Source organism: Blastomyces gilchristii (genome assembly GCF_000003855.2).
Source record: "Blastomyces gilchristii SLH14081 genomic scaffold supercont1.6, whole genome shotgun sequence".
NCBI classification, from domain to species: Eukaryota; Fungi; Ascomycota; class Eurotiomycetes; order Onygenales; family Ajellomycetaceae; genus Blastomyces; species Blastomyces gilchristii.
Genome location: NW_003101677.1, coordinates 1,649,069 through 1,662,399, shown reverse-complemented (window position 1 = coordinate 1,662,399; position 13,331 = coordinate 1,649,069). Strand labels below are relative to the sequence as shown.

The following is a 13,331-nucleotide window of genomic DNA, read 5'->3' as shown; positions in this document are numbered from 1 at the left end:
TCATTTCTAACTATTCTCAAGATTCTCATAGAATAAGTAGAGAAGTAAGTTCTTTATATAATCTGAACTGTACTACTTATAAACTCTGATAAATAGTATAAGACTTCATTATCTTCTTCATAAGTTCTTACATCTTTGATTAGAAGTATTTTCTTATAAGCAACTCATAAGTTCTAGTATCTGTAAAATAATCTGCTAGAGAAGAGTTATAATGTCTTTTAATAAGTTCTATATATAGAAACTCATTCATAGATATATAAATTCAGCTCTCTCTTTGTAAGAGATTATTTAAGTTTCTTTAACTCTTTATTTCTGCAGAATTAATCCCTGCTGTGAGCAGTTTCTGAATATACTGAGTATATTCATTCTTCAGTTACAGTTCAGATAATCTAAATAGAAGATCTTATAAAGACTTATACTCTGTTTTCTCTTATATCAGGTTTTTCACAGTGCTTCTCAAAGTCTATAAATTCTTCAGATTATAGATACTCTCTTCAAGAATTCTCATAAAGATTCTCAGAGTGTTAACTCTCAGTGTTATAGAGAGTAGTTATACAGACTTCTCTTCTCTCTCTCTTCTCTTCTCTTACAGTGAATTGAGAGACTCTTCAGTCAATCTCTTTATAACACTCAGTTTAAGCATTTTATAAAGCTTTTCTATCTTCTCTAGTCTCTCTGTGTCTGTCATTCTGATCTTCTTAATATAGTCTAGCCTGTGAGAGAGTTTATTCACTGAGTTCTTAGTTTTCTTGATATATTCTATCTTGAATCAGAACTCACTCAGTCTCTGAGCTCAGTAAATCTGCTGCTGTGAGAGTTTCTTAATTGAAGTAAACTGTTATAAGCTATCATAATCAGTTCTAATAGTAATCACTATTATAAGACTCTCAAAGTAGTGATATCAGTGATAGAAGAATTTCACTATTATAAGAAGCTTCTGATTATAAATATTATAGTTGATCTTCACAGATTGTATCTTTCATAAGAAAAAGATTACTGAAACTCAGTTCTCATTTAACTGTAGTTATAAGACTATTTCTGAAATCACAAAGAAGAAGATATCTGTCTTTAATCTAATTAAGAGTAAGAGATCAAAGTGAAACAGTATCACTGTATTTATAAATATCTGTTTTAATCTTATAAAGATCTCATAAGCTTCTGAAGTAAGAAAGTTCTTACAGTTCTTTCTTCTTAATAATCTTTTCATTCTCTATTTATAGAATAACTTCTTCTTATTTTCACTCTTCAGCATGTCTGTAAGAGTTAAGAAAATTCTTATAAATACAAAGATAAATTATCTATAGAAATTCACAAAGCTGAGAAAGATCTGAATCTCATAAATACTAGTTAACTTCAGTTATAATAGAATAGTCTCAATTTATAAAGATTTCATCTGAATATTATCTATAATAATTACATATTCTAGGAAATTAATTTAACAGATACTGAAGTTACACTTTATAAGCTTAATATACAGTTCTGTCTTATCTAAGATCTTTAACATACTTTACACATACTCAGTGTGTTCTTCCTTCATCACAGAGTATATTATCACATTATTTAGATATATTATCATGAAGATATTCAGATATACATGAAGTGTTTTATTGATAAAATACTGAAATATTACAGAGATATTAGTCAGATTAAAAGATATTACTAGATATTCAAATAATCTCAGTGCAGTTCTAAAGACAGTCTTTTATTCATTCTCAGATTATATTTACAGCTGTGTATATACATTGATCACATTCAGTTATATGAATATGACAGCTCTCATGAGACAGTTAATCACATTCTTAATCAGAGATAGAAGATAGTGACTCTTTATTATCTTAAAGTTCAGATTATAGTAGTTTATACATAATCTGAGATCTTCATTTTTCTTCTTTACAAATATTACAGAGACTCTTATAGAGGTCTGTGAAGATCAGATAAAGTCATTCTTCAGATTCTTCTTTATATAGATCTGTAAGATCTCTGTTTCATGATAAGAGAGCTTATAGATTAATTCTCAGAAGAGTTTCTACTCTTCTATTAAATTTATTATCAGATTCTTCTCATAGTGAGAAGAAAGCTCAGCTGTCTTTACTAAGCTGAATATCTCTATAAGATCTCAGTATTTCTCTAATATCTGAAGCTCAGTTTTCATAACTGTAAGATTCTCAGACACTTATGAAGTTATTATATAGATAAGCTTATCTTCTCTAATCAACTCTACAGTATCAACTGATTCTATCTTTATAAGTGAGTTTATTAACACTAATTAGAAGTATAAACCTGATATATAGACAGCTATATATAAATTGTGTCTTTGAAGTTATACAAGTCTCAAGTACATGTTATCTGTGATGTTTATAATAATTACAGTTTCTGTAAATCTTCTTCAGATTTCAGAGAGATCTTATAATTCAAAGATAACTCTTATAAGTCTCTCAGCTCTCAGATCTAAGTTCTCATATTCTACTTATTATAAGAGCAGATTCTCAGTTTTCATCTTTCAGCTCATTCACTCTATAAGCTTTAGAGACACTATAGTGATCTGAGATTCTGAGTTCATCAATACTTTTTATACTTGTGAAGTAGTAGTACTGTGATACAGTCTCTCTCTATAAGTAAGCATTTTTATCAGAGAAGTAACAGATTCAGATATCAGCTTTAAGACTCTTAAGAAGACTGTTACTGACTCTGTTTATAACTTCTCAAATTTCTATTTTAGTTTATTCAGACAGTTTATACAGAGATATTCTGATTTAGAACAGATAAAGCAGAGTCTCTTTTTCTTAATCTCTCTATTATATACTTTATTTATAAGAGCTTATAAAGCTCTCTCTCTCTACTCAGCAGTCAGATGTAAATCTCTCTGTATCTTATTATCTTTTTCTAATAAATCTATTCTCTATTATTCTGACTCTTATAGAATCAGTTGATAATTCACTCTCTACAGATCTGTAACTCTCACAGTGATTTATAAGTAGTGAATAAGAGTTATTAGTTTCTTCAAAGTTAAGAGCTTAGAGTCTTATTTAATAAGCTTATTCTGTATATCTTTATTCAGTCTCTTTATAAATATCATTATTCAGATCTTGTTTCAGAGTCCTGTTTTCACAGATTTCAATTCATATTATAATTTTATAAAGTATTGTAAGTAGTCTTTATCAGATTTCTTATCTCTTTTTCTAATATTGATAATTACAGCTCAGATGTTCTCTATTCAGCTTATAAAGTCTCTTAACTTATTCTCTAGATAGATCTTAAGAACAGATCAGTGAGATCTCTTATAATCATTCTCTAGATAATTCAGCCAGTTCTTAACTTCAGTGTAATAGAGATCTGTTATTATGTAGATAATAGCTTCTTCATCTTTCATATTATATAGCTGAGCTTATAAGTTAATTTCAAATACAAACTTATAAAAGCTTTTATAGATTATGATTTGATAAGTAATCTTAAGTGATTATAACTTAAGAAAGTTTCTTTTCAGTTTGTAGATATCTCTGAAGATTATGTCTAGAGACTTAGTTCAAGAGTGTTTACAGATAGTAAGCATTTCTTATAGAAAAATAGCTTGATTCTGTAAAAGATGCTCAAGAATATTCTTCACTGAGATTGATTTATTCATGAATTCAGAGAATTTCTCTGTTATAGATATAGAGAATGATGTTTTATAAGTAATTGATAAGTTCTCTAAGACTTCTTTTATAAGAGCTATTTATAATTCAGATGACTGCTTCTGAGTGTCTGTAGTAGAGTTCACAGAGATTAAAGTATATAAGTTTCTAGTTCTTTCAGTCATAACAGATGATTGCTGACTGACTGAGCTTGAAATATAAGAATAAGTACTCACAGACAGTTATTCAGATATTTACAGCTTGATGTGATATATACTGTTAACTACTAGAAGTATTCACAGTAGAAAGATAAATGTAGAGATTAAATGTATAATAGCATTCAAGCTGAGTTATGAATAGTATTCACGAACTCCAGTCTATATAGTTGTGTGTAGCCAAGGGCCACTAGCTCTATTGATTACATGAGAGATAGGAATAGAGGTAAAGAATCCGCAAGAAGCGGGATTTCTTACAAGTTCTGTGTTTAATTCTCAATTTACTGCATGATTTTATAATATACTGTTCAAAAATATGTATCTCTTTTAATCTCATACTGTATTTTATACTTGAGGTCTGAATGAATTTGAATGAGATTAACTGAGTATACTTGAAAGATTATGCCTGATTCTGACCCTGTGATAGTGAGATAATAGCCCCGGTGGCCGAATGGTTAATGCGGCCATCCGGTAGCACCTTGGCGTGGGAAACCAAGGCGCGTGGGTTTGAAACCTGCAGGGGATACATTAATCTGGAACTCAAGCATCTCAGGTTTCTAATAAATACAGAGATGTACAAATTGCTTCAATGAATCGCTCTATGTTTCTGAGCTGGGAAGTTATTATCACATGTATCTAATTATCACTTCTTTGTATTTTTCTATGTTCTTGTTATCTTGACATGGTCTTAACACCTGTATTTCCTCCTGTATAATCAACACTTAACCTGTATTTAACATCATGCAAGAACTTATCATAAGCTCCGCTTGCATATAAGTATAATGAAAGAATAATAATAATAATAATAATAGTGAGATAATAAGATGTGTCAGCAGGTCTTTCTGACAGCTGCTTAGAAATCAGTTCTTGCTTTGATAGCTGATTAATTTTCTCAGTTTTCTTAATAAAGAGTTGAGATAAGATGTCAGCATTGACATGCTTTTTTCCTTACTGATGTATTATTGTCATTCATGATACAAAGATTGAGAGAAAGAGTGATCATCAGTTCAAGCAGTTATTTAAACACTTATTCACTGAGATTGTTTGAAGAGTAGTCTGCAATATAATGTGATCTGTAACTATTGTGAATTTTTCATCAAAGTACTGAGATGTTTTTCAGAGAAGTCAAATCAAAGCTGCAGTTTTCAATTCTGTGAATCTGTAATTTTTCTCACTTTCTTTGAGAGTATATGAGAGGAATAAAACAGGTCATTCTTTGCTATCTTTATCCCGCTGATAAATAGCAGCTCTCATGTCAGATTTACTGCTGTCAATATAAGCAATAAATTCTTGATGAAAATCTGAGAATTTGAGAACTAGAGTGCTGTATAATTCATTCTTAATCTTCTATCAGTATGTGTGAAGTTTTTCTGTAGATAGTTTTTTCTTTTTTACTCATTTTTTATGAGAATGACTCTTAATAGAGAAGTGCTGAAAGCCTTGTATCTTTCAAACTTGTAGTGATTCAACTTTTTAAGCATAGTAGACAATGAATTCATGATAATAGTCAAACAAACCTAGGAAAGTCTCTAGTTCTTGTAATGTGATAGGGAATACTAACTGTCAGATTGCTTTAACCTTGACATCATGAGTAGAAAGCTCTAGGCAGAATACTTTATATTCTAGCAAGAAGACACTGAGATAGATAAAATGACATTTGAAAATAGATAGAGTTAGACTAGAGTTTTTGAGACAAGTTAGAGCAGCTTGTAGATTCTTCAGATGTTATTGAGAAGAGATGAAGAAAATCACTATATTATTGATATAGACAAGAAGTGAAGACTATAGAAATGATTAAAGTATTATCTTCATCATATATTAAAAAAATTCAGAACTCAAAGTGAGGCTTATACTAGATACTTTTAGCTGTTCAAGGCCTCTATGTGAGATAATAAATGTGGTTTTTCAGTGGTCCTGTCATTTAATGAGAACTTGAAAGAAACCTTTAATAATGTCAAGAGTAGAAAACATCACTGCATGTCTGAGTGAGAATAAAATTATATTCTGACAGAGCAAGAAGTAGACATTGAGTCAAAGCTTGATATTGATCTGTCAGAGGTCAATTATCACTCACAGTTTGTCATTGCATCACATAATAAATGCCAGTGAAGCTGTGAGAGATGAGTGATATAGAGAAACTTTTTCTGTTCTTCTTTTATAACAGAACTTGTCTAGAATGTTGTTTATAACTATGTGATTGTGACCAGTGATATTAAATGAGCTTCATTTGAGACCTTTTATGTCAGTTTCATCAATGAAAGAAATGAGCATTTGAAAGTCCTTGACTTGACCAAGTGTGAGGGAAAAAAGCTTCTTAAGTTGAGAGAGCAGCTGAAAGATCTTTTGACAGTATTTAGGTCTAAATTCAGCAGAAATATCTGGACAAAAATCATCACTGTCTGAAGTGTGATTGAGCTGAAAGAGCAAGGTTGATAAGTCATCTGAGTCACTATCTGATGTTGTTATTTTAATAGATGAATTGTTAATTTTTGAGAGAGATTTTGAAGAAGTTGAATTAGTGATTGAGGCGGTTGTATAGATGGTAACAGATGTGAAGTGAGATAAGAAATGAATGTGACTGATTATAGATTGAGCAGAGAGCTTGACAGGCAGTATTCTGAGATTTGCAACTGAGACAGAGTTAATTATAAGATTTGTGATAATGCTTCTGACTGAGATGATGCAAGTGCCTGGTTAATGAATGTGTATGAGTTCTAAATATAGCTGATGTGATGAAGAGGCTGAAACAGCATGATGATGAACTGCAAGTAGAACTTCATAACCTGGCAGTATTATTATGATATGAGTAGTTTGTACTGAAATTTTTCACAAGCGAGGTACAGAGAGATGAGAAGGAGAAGATCTCATAATTAATATAATAATGAGTGCACTGTCTATATTAAATTGAATATAATCTGAATAGCTGAGGTAGATTTTCATATTCATTTCTCTTATAATATCAATGCTGATTATCATCAGAGATGAAAGAGTATTAACTACATGGAAAATGATGTAGATTGATAAGTGTGAAGTCACAGAAGAATTCTGATGTGATTGATTATATTGAATGAAGATGATGATATACTTAATTAATAAGACTGATTTATCTGATACTCTGTGAATGAAAATTTTAATATCATTAGAATTAGAATTAAGTGATGAAGCTGAGAATCATGTGATAAGCAGCTGTTTATTAATTAAGAATAAGTCAGAGTCTGTATCTTAAATTGATGAAAAACATAACTCATGTTCATCTAACATAATAGCAGTAAGAGAGTGAGTAGAAGAATGAGAAAACTCAGATATACAATATATGTTAAATGAATTAATATCTGAATTTGAAAGAATATTGAGTGTATTAACAAAGGAAAAATGATGTTCAAGATCAATTAATTGTTTTTTAATTCTGATGTTACTTTGTCAGCAGACAGGCTTTCATCAGAGATATCAGAGTTCAATATAGATTTCTCATTTTCCTGCATCAACTTATTATTTTCTAAGACAGTATAATAGGTTTGATTGTTATGAGGTTTAGATTAGATGTCTTGTCAATTTCTATAGTTGAGATTCTGATAGTGACTGTTCTGATTGTTGAATCTAGCTGCTGACTGTTATAACTGATTATAAGCCTTAGTTAACTTAGCTCTATCAGAGATCTGAGAAGAATCTGAAGTATTAGATGTTCTGAACTTAGTATTATATTTGAGATTGACTTTCTTATTTTCATAGAATCTGAAAGATGATTAGAGAGCCTATTGTTGCAGAGATCACAGTTTGAAACTCATAGCTTCTTAATTCTTAACTTTTTAACAAAATTCATTGAGTGAGGGAAAATTGTCTGTAAATTCATCTATAAGACAGATTACTTGCAGCTGTGCTTTAAGGTCATTATAAAGATACTGAACTAACTGAATTTAATTATTAATTTCAGCTTCATGCAGAAGAGTAATTTTGCGGGTTAAATAGAATGAAATTGAAAGCATGTGCCTGGTGATGAAATGATAGCACAGATGTAGTACTTCTTACATTACTTATTATTATAATCTTTCAAATTGCTTAAGCAGTTCAGTTTCTCAAAGATACATGCTGTCATTCATTTTCTGAACTGTATTCAGTTCTAAATCTATAAGTCATTCAAGGGCTTTCTTACAAAGACATTGAGAAAGAATCATATGCACTGCTTGTTCACTATATATGTTTGCAATTTGTTAAAAGTGAAGAATAAATATGCAGACTTCAGTTTTCTCATAGTTAAATATTATAATATCTTCTGATTTGAGTCTAATAGAATAGTATTCTTCATGTTACTGATTATCTCTAGCTGAGATTTATCAGTGAGAGTGATAACTCTTGTGATACTGATAGTATGTGAGATATTTATCATAATAATGTCTTTCTTTATCTGATGAAGAACTGAATGAAGAGAATAACTCACTAGAGAGAGACTGAACATTGTGAGATTTACACAGTGATTCTTGTGTAGTGTTTCTAATGATATAATTTTCATGTTTCTTAACCTGATGATGCTCAGAATTATTTATACTGTGATTCATATTCTAATATTCTTGCATTCAAGCCTGATCATTCAGGGAATTGATAAGATGTGTAAATAGTATATAAGAATTGATATTGATGTCAGACACTTGATAAGTGATATTGAAATTAAGATGAAAGAAGGTCTTTTGAACTCAGTTGTTAATAATTGAATATATTAAAGCTATTATAAATTACTGAGACTTGTCTGATTGAGTGTTAAGATTATCTGAAACCTTGTTCACTGATCTGAAATCTGATTGTATATTATCATAATTGAAAAACAGAAAATCTAGCTACTGCATCTGAAGAGTCTTTTACTGATTGTTATTATTCAAGTTAAATAATATAAACTTGTCATCAGCTTGATTTGAACCTCTATAAAATTTAACAACTCAGTCAGTAAATTAACTGATAGATCTATAAGACACTATTAAGCTTTTAAATTATTCTCTTACTCTTGTCAGAGTAATGATTTTGAATAAGTCTTCTTTCAGAGTAAATATAGTCTTGACTCACTTGAAGTTAATAACAGAGACTATGTCTATAAGTTGTTATAGTTTTTTATTCTTAAAGAATATACAGTATAGCAGTATAAGAGTAGTATCAATTTTAAACTATATCTTTGAATAGGCTGAGAAGACAGATTAAGCTTATTTACTCTTATTTACTATAGAGAAGATCTTATCTAATAAGTCTATAAAAGATTTCAAATCACTTATAATAGAGAAAGAGAAGAGAGATGTAAAGTAACTTCTCTCTTAATTCTCTAACATTCTGTCAAGAGATAATTAATGTAGAGAAACTTTACACTATTAACTAATAGAGATATTACAGATATTAAGTTATTTTAAAGCAAGCTCTTTCTTATAGAAGATGAATAACAGACAGAAAATTTCTGATTAGATTAACTGTGATTCAAAGATTGCTTAAGCCAGTGTATGATTACAGGCGTATGCCGGCTTCTTATATACTGTACACTAAATTAATTGATGACTGCTATGGCCTCTTTACATTCGTAAGCAAGTTCAGAAGTGACTGTGTTATTATTCAACAGTTATACATTCTTCTGAATCACATTCTCTCTCACCAGATTCAGTCATGCTCACATGATCATGTCATATGTCCTAGCTTTATGTGAATTAGCATGCTACTAGTGTTCACAATCATGTGACCTATCTCTGATTTAGCTAGTATTCTGTGTACACTCTTATCAAGAAACTTTTACTATATTACATTACTTATTCACTAACTTTTCTCATTCTTCAACTATCTTCTTCATTATCATTATTACAAACATCATCATCTTATTCAAGATTTCTGTCTCTTCTTCTATTCAACATCTTCTATCTGTTGTTCATCTATCACATTAAATACATTTCTGATGATGACTCTCTGTTCTTATAACAAGTGTTCTTGTATTGTCTATATTAGGCAGTTTATTAGCAGTAAGTGTAATGCATTGTGAAATATGATCAGAACTTGTTTATCTTCTAATAATTGTCAGAATGTACTATCATGAATGATATATCTTCTTCATCTTCTTATACACTTTCAATTCTCTTTTCTTCTCAGTGACTTCTGATCATGTTTTCTGGCACAATTTTGCATAAATGCAGATGCTGATGTTTGTTTTTATTCATATAGAATCTTCATATGTTGACAGATCTGTGTTCACTGATGATAGTGAACATCTCAATATTGAATTGTTGATCAAGAACTTGAGAGATGTGATAATAAAGAAATTGCTTATATTATATGTGACTGAGTCTTCTGCATTCTTCTCTGCTCTCTCTGTTTCTTTCTCTGCTGCTCTTTCTCAATCTTCTACACCTGTTTCTGTGTCTGGTTCTCCCGCTTCTGCTATCTCTGTTCTTACAACTCTTACTTCTGCTACTTCTGCTCTCTCTGCTTCTACTGTCTCTACTTTCATTATCAGCTCTTCCTGTTTTAAGAAGATACTGTGTAGACTTAATGAACTATGTTTCTCAGCATGTATACTTCTGCTCTTCTTATCAACTTCTAAAATAATTCATTGTATGAAGACTGTGTATGACACAACTATCTGAAGCTCAGTCACAGACACTGATTATTATATTCATTTAAATATTTATAATGAGATAATCATTTATTCATATCAGAGAATCATCTCTCTTCTCAACAGTGTTGAGATTGTAAGTCTTTTTTCTTTTTCATCTTTTCTTTCTGATGCTGATTTTTCTATTCTTAGAAGAAATTGTTATAAGTTTTATTATATATAAAGTTATAATATTCACAGATATCAAGAAACTTTTCATAACTGTCAAATTCAATATTACAGATACATCTGCTCTAATGAATTTCTTTGAAATGATAGATCTGTATCAGTCTATTCTCTGACATCTATCATCTGACTTCATAATGCAGATAAAAGATATCTATGTTTTGAGAAATGAAAATGCAGATATTGTACTCTTTTACACCTGCAGATGTGAGGCTTGTATACCTTGTCTGAGATATTATTACAGAAATGAGCTGTTTGCATACTGTATTCTGCTTTCTGCATTTCTCTGTGTTTCTCTCTCTCTTTCTGAGAAGTCTTGTACATGTTGTAATTGTATATATAACTCTAAGATCAGTGAGTGTTTATTCAGTAACTGTTCTCATCTCTGATTTTGCAGTTCTTGTATACTAACAATGGTTCTTAGTTACCTCAGTGTCAGAGATCATTCTAATTAAAGATGATCACACTGCTGAGACTATTCTCTTCTATTCTTCAGCTTCTTTTATTACTTTCTCTTCCTTCTCTATGAAGAAGGTTGTGCACACACTGAGTTGTAAGTGTTTGACTCTGAGTGACTTCTGCTGTTATTTATCTAGTTCTGTGTCTTCTTCTTCTTCTATTTCTTTCATCTTTACTCTCTCTGCTCTGACTTCTGATTCTGTGAGTTCTACACTCTTCTTCAATTTTTCTACATGCATGCATACACATTTCTATATTAACATTTCAGTCAATCTTGTGATAAATAATATTAATGTTATATGCAGAGTGATAGAGGAATCAGAGACATGTACAGTATTGTTATAAGAGTAACTTGTAACTCTTGAATTTCTTACAGATTTCAAGTTTTGAGATTTTCTTTGTTTTTGATATTTTTCAGATGATGTGGTATTGAAAATAGATTAAATGTGTGATGTATAAAAATAAATGAAGTGTATATAATAACATTTATCTTTTACAGCTGATTCTTATAATTAATGACTAATTCATTATCTCTTCTCTTTTCTTATACTTTTTCTTTATCTGCTAGTCATCACTCTTACACAACCTCTATATAATACAGTGTTTGATGACTAGATTCAGCAGCTTTCATCTCTTGTAATTCTGTCTTGTATATTATACTGTCTCTCTTCATCTGCTCAGACTACTACAGTGAATAACTCATTGAAACTAACTTCATCTGATCTCTGAGTGTTCTCAGAGATTAAGATGACTTAGTCTCATATGTTCACAGATGTTTCAGATGCTTTGTCCTCTATTATCTTCACAATTGAACTGATGTAAACAGTTGAATTCAACTCTGAATTTCTTTTTCTTCTGTGATCTGACTCATGTACAAGTCTGCTGCTTTGAGACTGCTCTTTACTGTGTTGTATCTGCTGTCTGTGATATATTATTATACAATCAGCTACAGTCTCATCACTTATTGAAGTGTGATATTTATCTGATTTCTTCATTTCTTCTCATTCTTTTCTTATAATTATGAAAAGATTGAAATAAGTGAGATCATCTGATTTGTAAGTGTCTATGATTTCTCTTACTTTATGAGACTTTTCAATTATAAGTCTCTTCTTTTTCAATGCTGATGATAGTGCTATAAATAATTATAATTCACTCAGATCTTATATCTTTGCTTTTATAAAATGTGAATCATTTATTAAGTTATGTAAGACTCATCTCTCTGATTCTTTCAATGCATATATTCTCAGAGAATGTGATTTAAGTATTTTATATGACTCAAATCATCTAGATTGAAACTTCTCAGAATTTTCATTGTGTATAAGAACTTATGTTTTCATCTTAAGACTTGATTTCTTAACTAGTGAGTCTTGTATTCTTTTTGATTGAATTGCTCAGTTCAGAAGTAACTTATTAGCTTTTGCATATGCATAACTGATCTCTTTCAATCTTGATTTCATGTTCACAACTGTTGTGTTCATAACTGTTGCATTTGCAACTGCTGTTCTCTCTCTCACCTTTTCTGAGCCCCGGTGGCCGAATGGTTAATGCGGCCACCCGGTAGCGCCTTGGCGTGGGAAACCAAGGCGCGTGGGTTCGAAACCCGCAGGGGATACATTAAATCCGGAACTCAAGCACCTCAGGTTTCTAATAAATACAGAGGTGTACAAATTGCTTCAATGAATCACTCTATGTTCCTGGGCTGGGAAGTTATTATCACATGTATCTAATTGTCACTCCTTTGTATTTTCCTATGTTCTTGTTATCTTGGCGTGGTCTCAACACCTGTATTTCCTCCTGTATAACCAACACTTGACCTGTATTTAACATCACGCAAGGACTCATCATAAGCTCCGCTTGCATATGAGTATAATGGAAGAATAATAATAATAATAATAATCACCTTTTCTGAAGCATTCTTCAGAATGCGCGGATGTAATTCATACAACAGATAGAATGATAAATGCTTGAAGACTGTATACTACTGAATTCATATAACTAATAGAGTCTGATTGAGATATTCATTTCATCATCTTGTAGACTTACTCACTAGATATTTCATCAGCATGTTACTCAAGATTTCATTTAAGTATTTCATCTTTCTGTTTGTCTGTAAGTGATATAATATTATTCTATAATGTCTTGTCTGTAACTGGCTTATGAAATGCCTCATCACTTCTTCTATAAGGTTCACATTATTATCAGTTAGAATCTCATGCAGCATTTCATAGTTGACATAGATCTCATTATATA

At 30.6% G+C, this 13,331-nt stretch overlaps 1 pseudogene across 1 annotated transcript; it reads left to right on the top strand.

The window, feature by feature from the left end:
• The first annotated feature begins 12,604 nt into the window (after nt 1-12,604).
• Nucleotides 12,605-12,693, top strand: BDBG_16914 (annotated as a pseudogene). The gene has a single exon. The product of its transcript is annotated as a tRNA-OTHER (tRNA).
• Nucleotides 12,694-13,331: the final 638 nt, after the last annotated feature.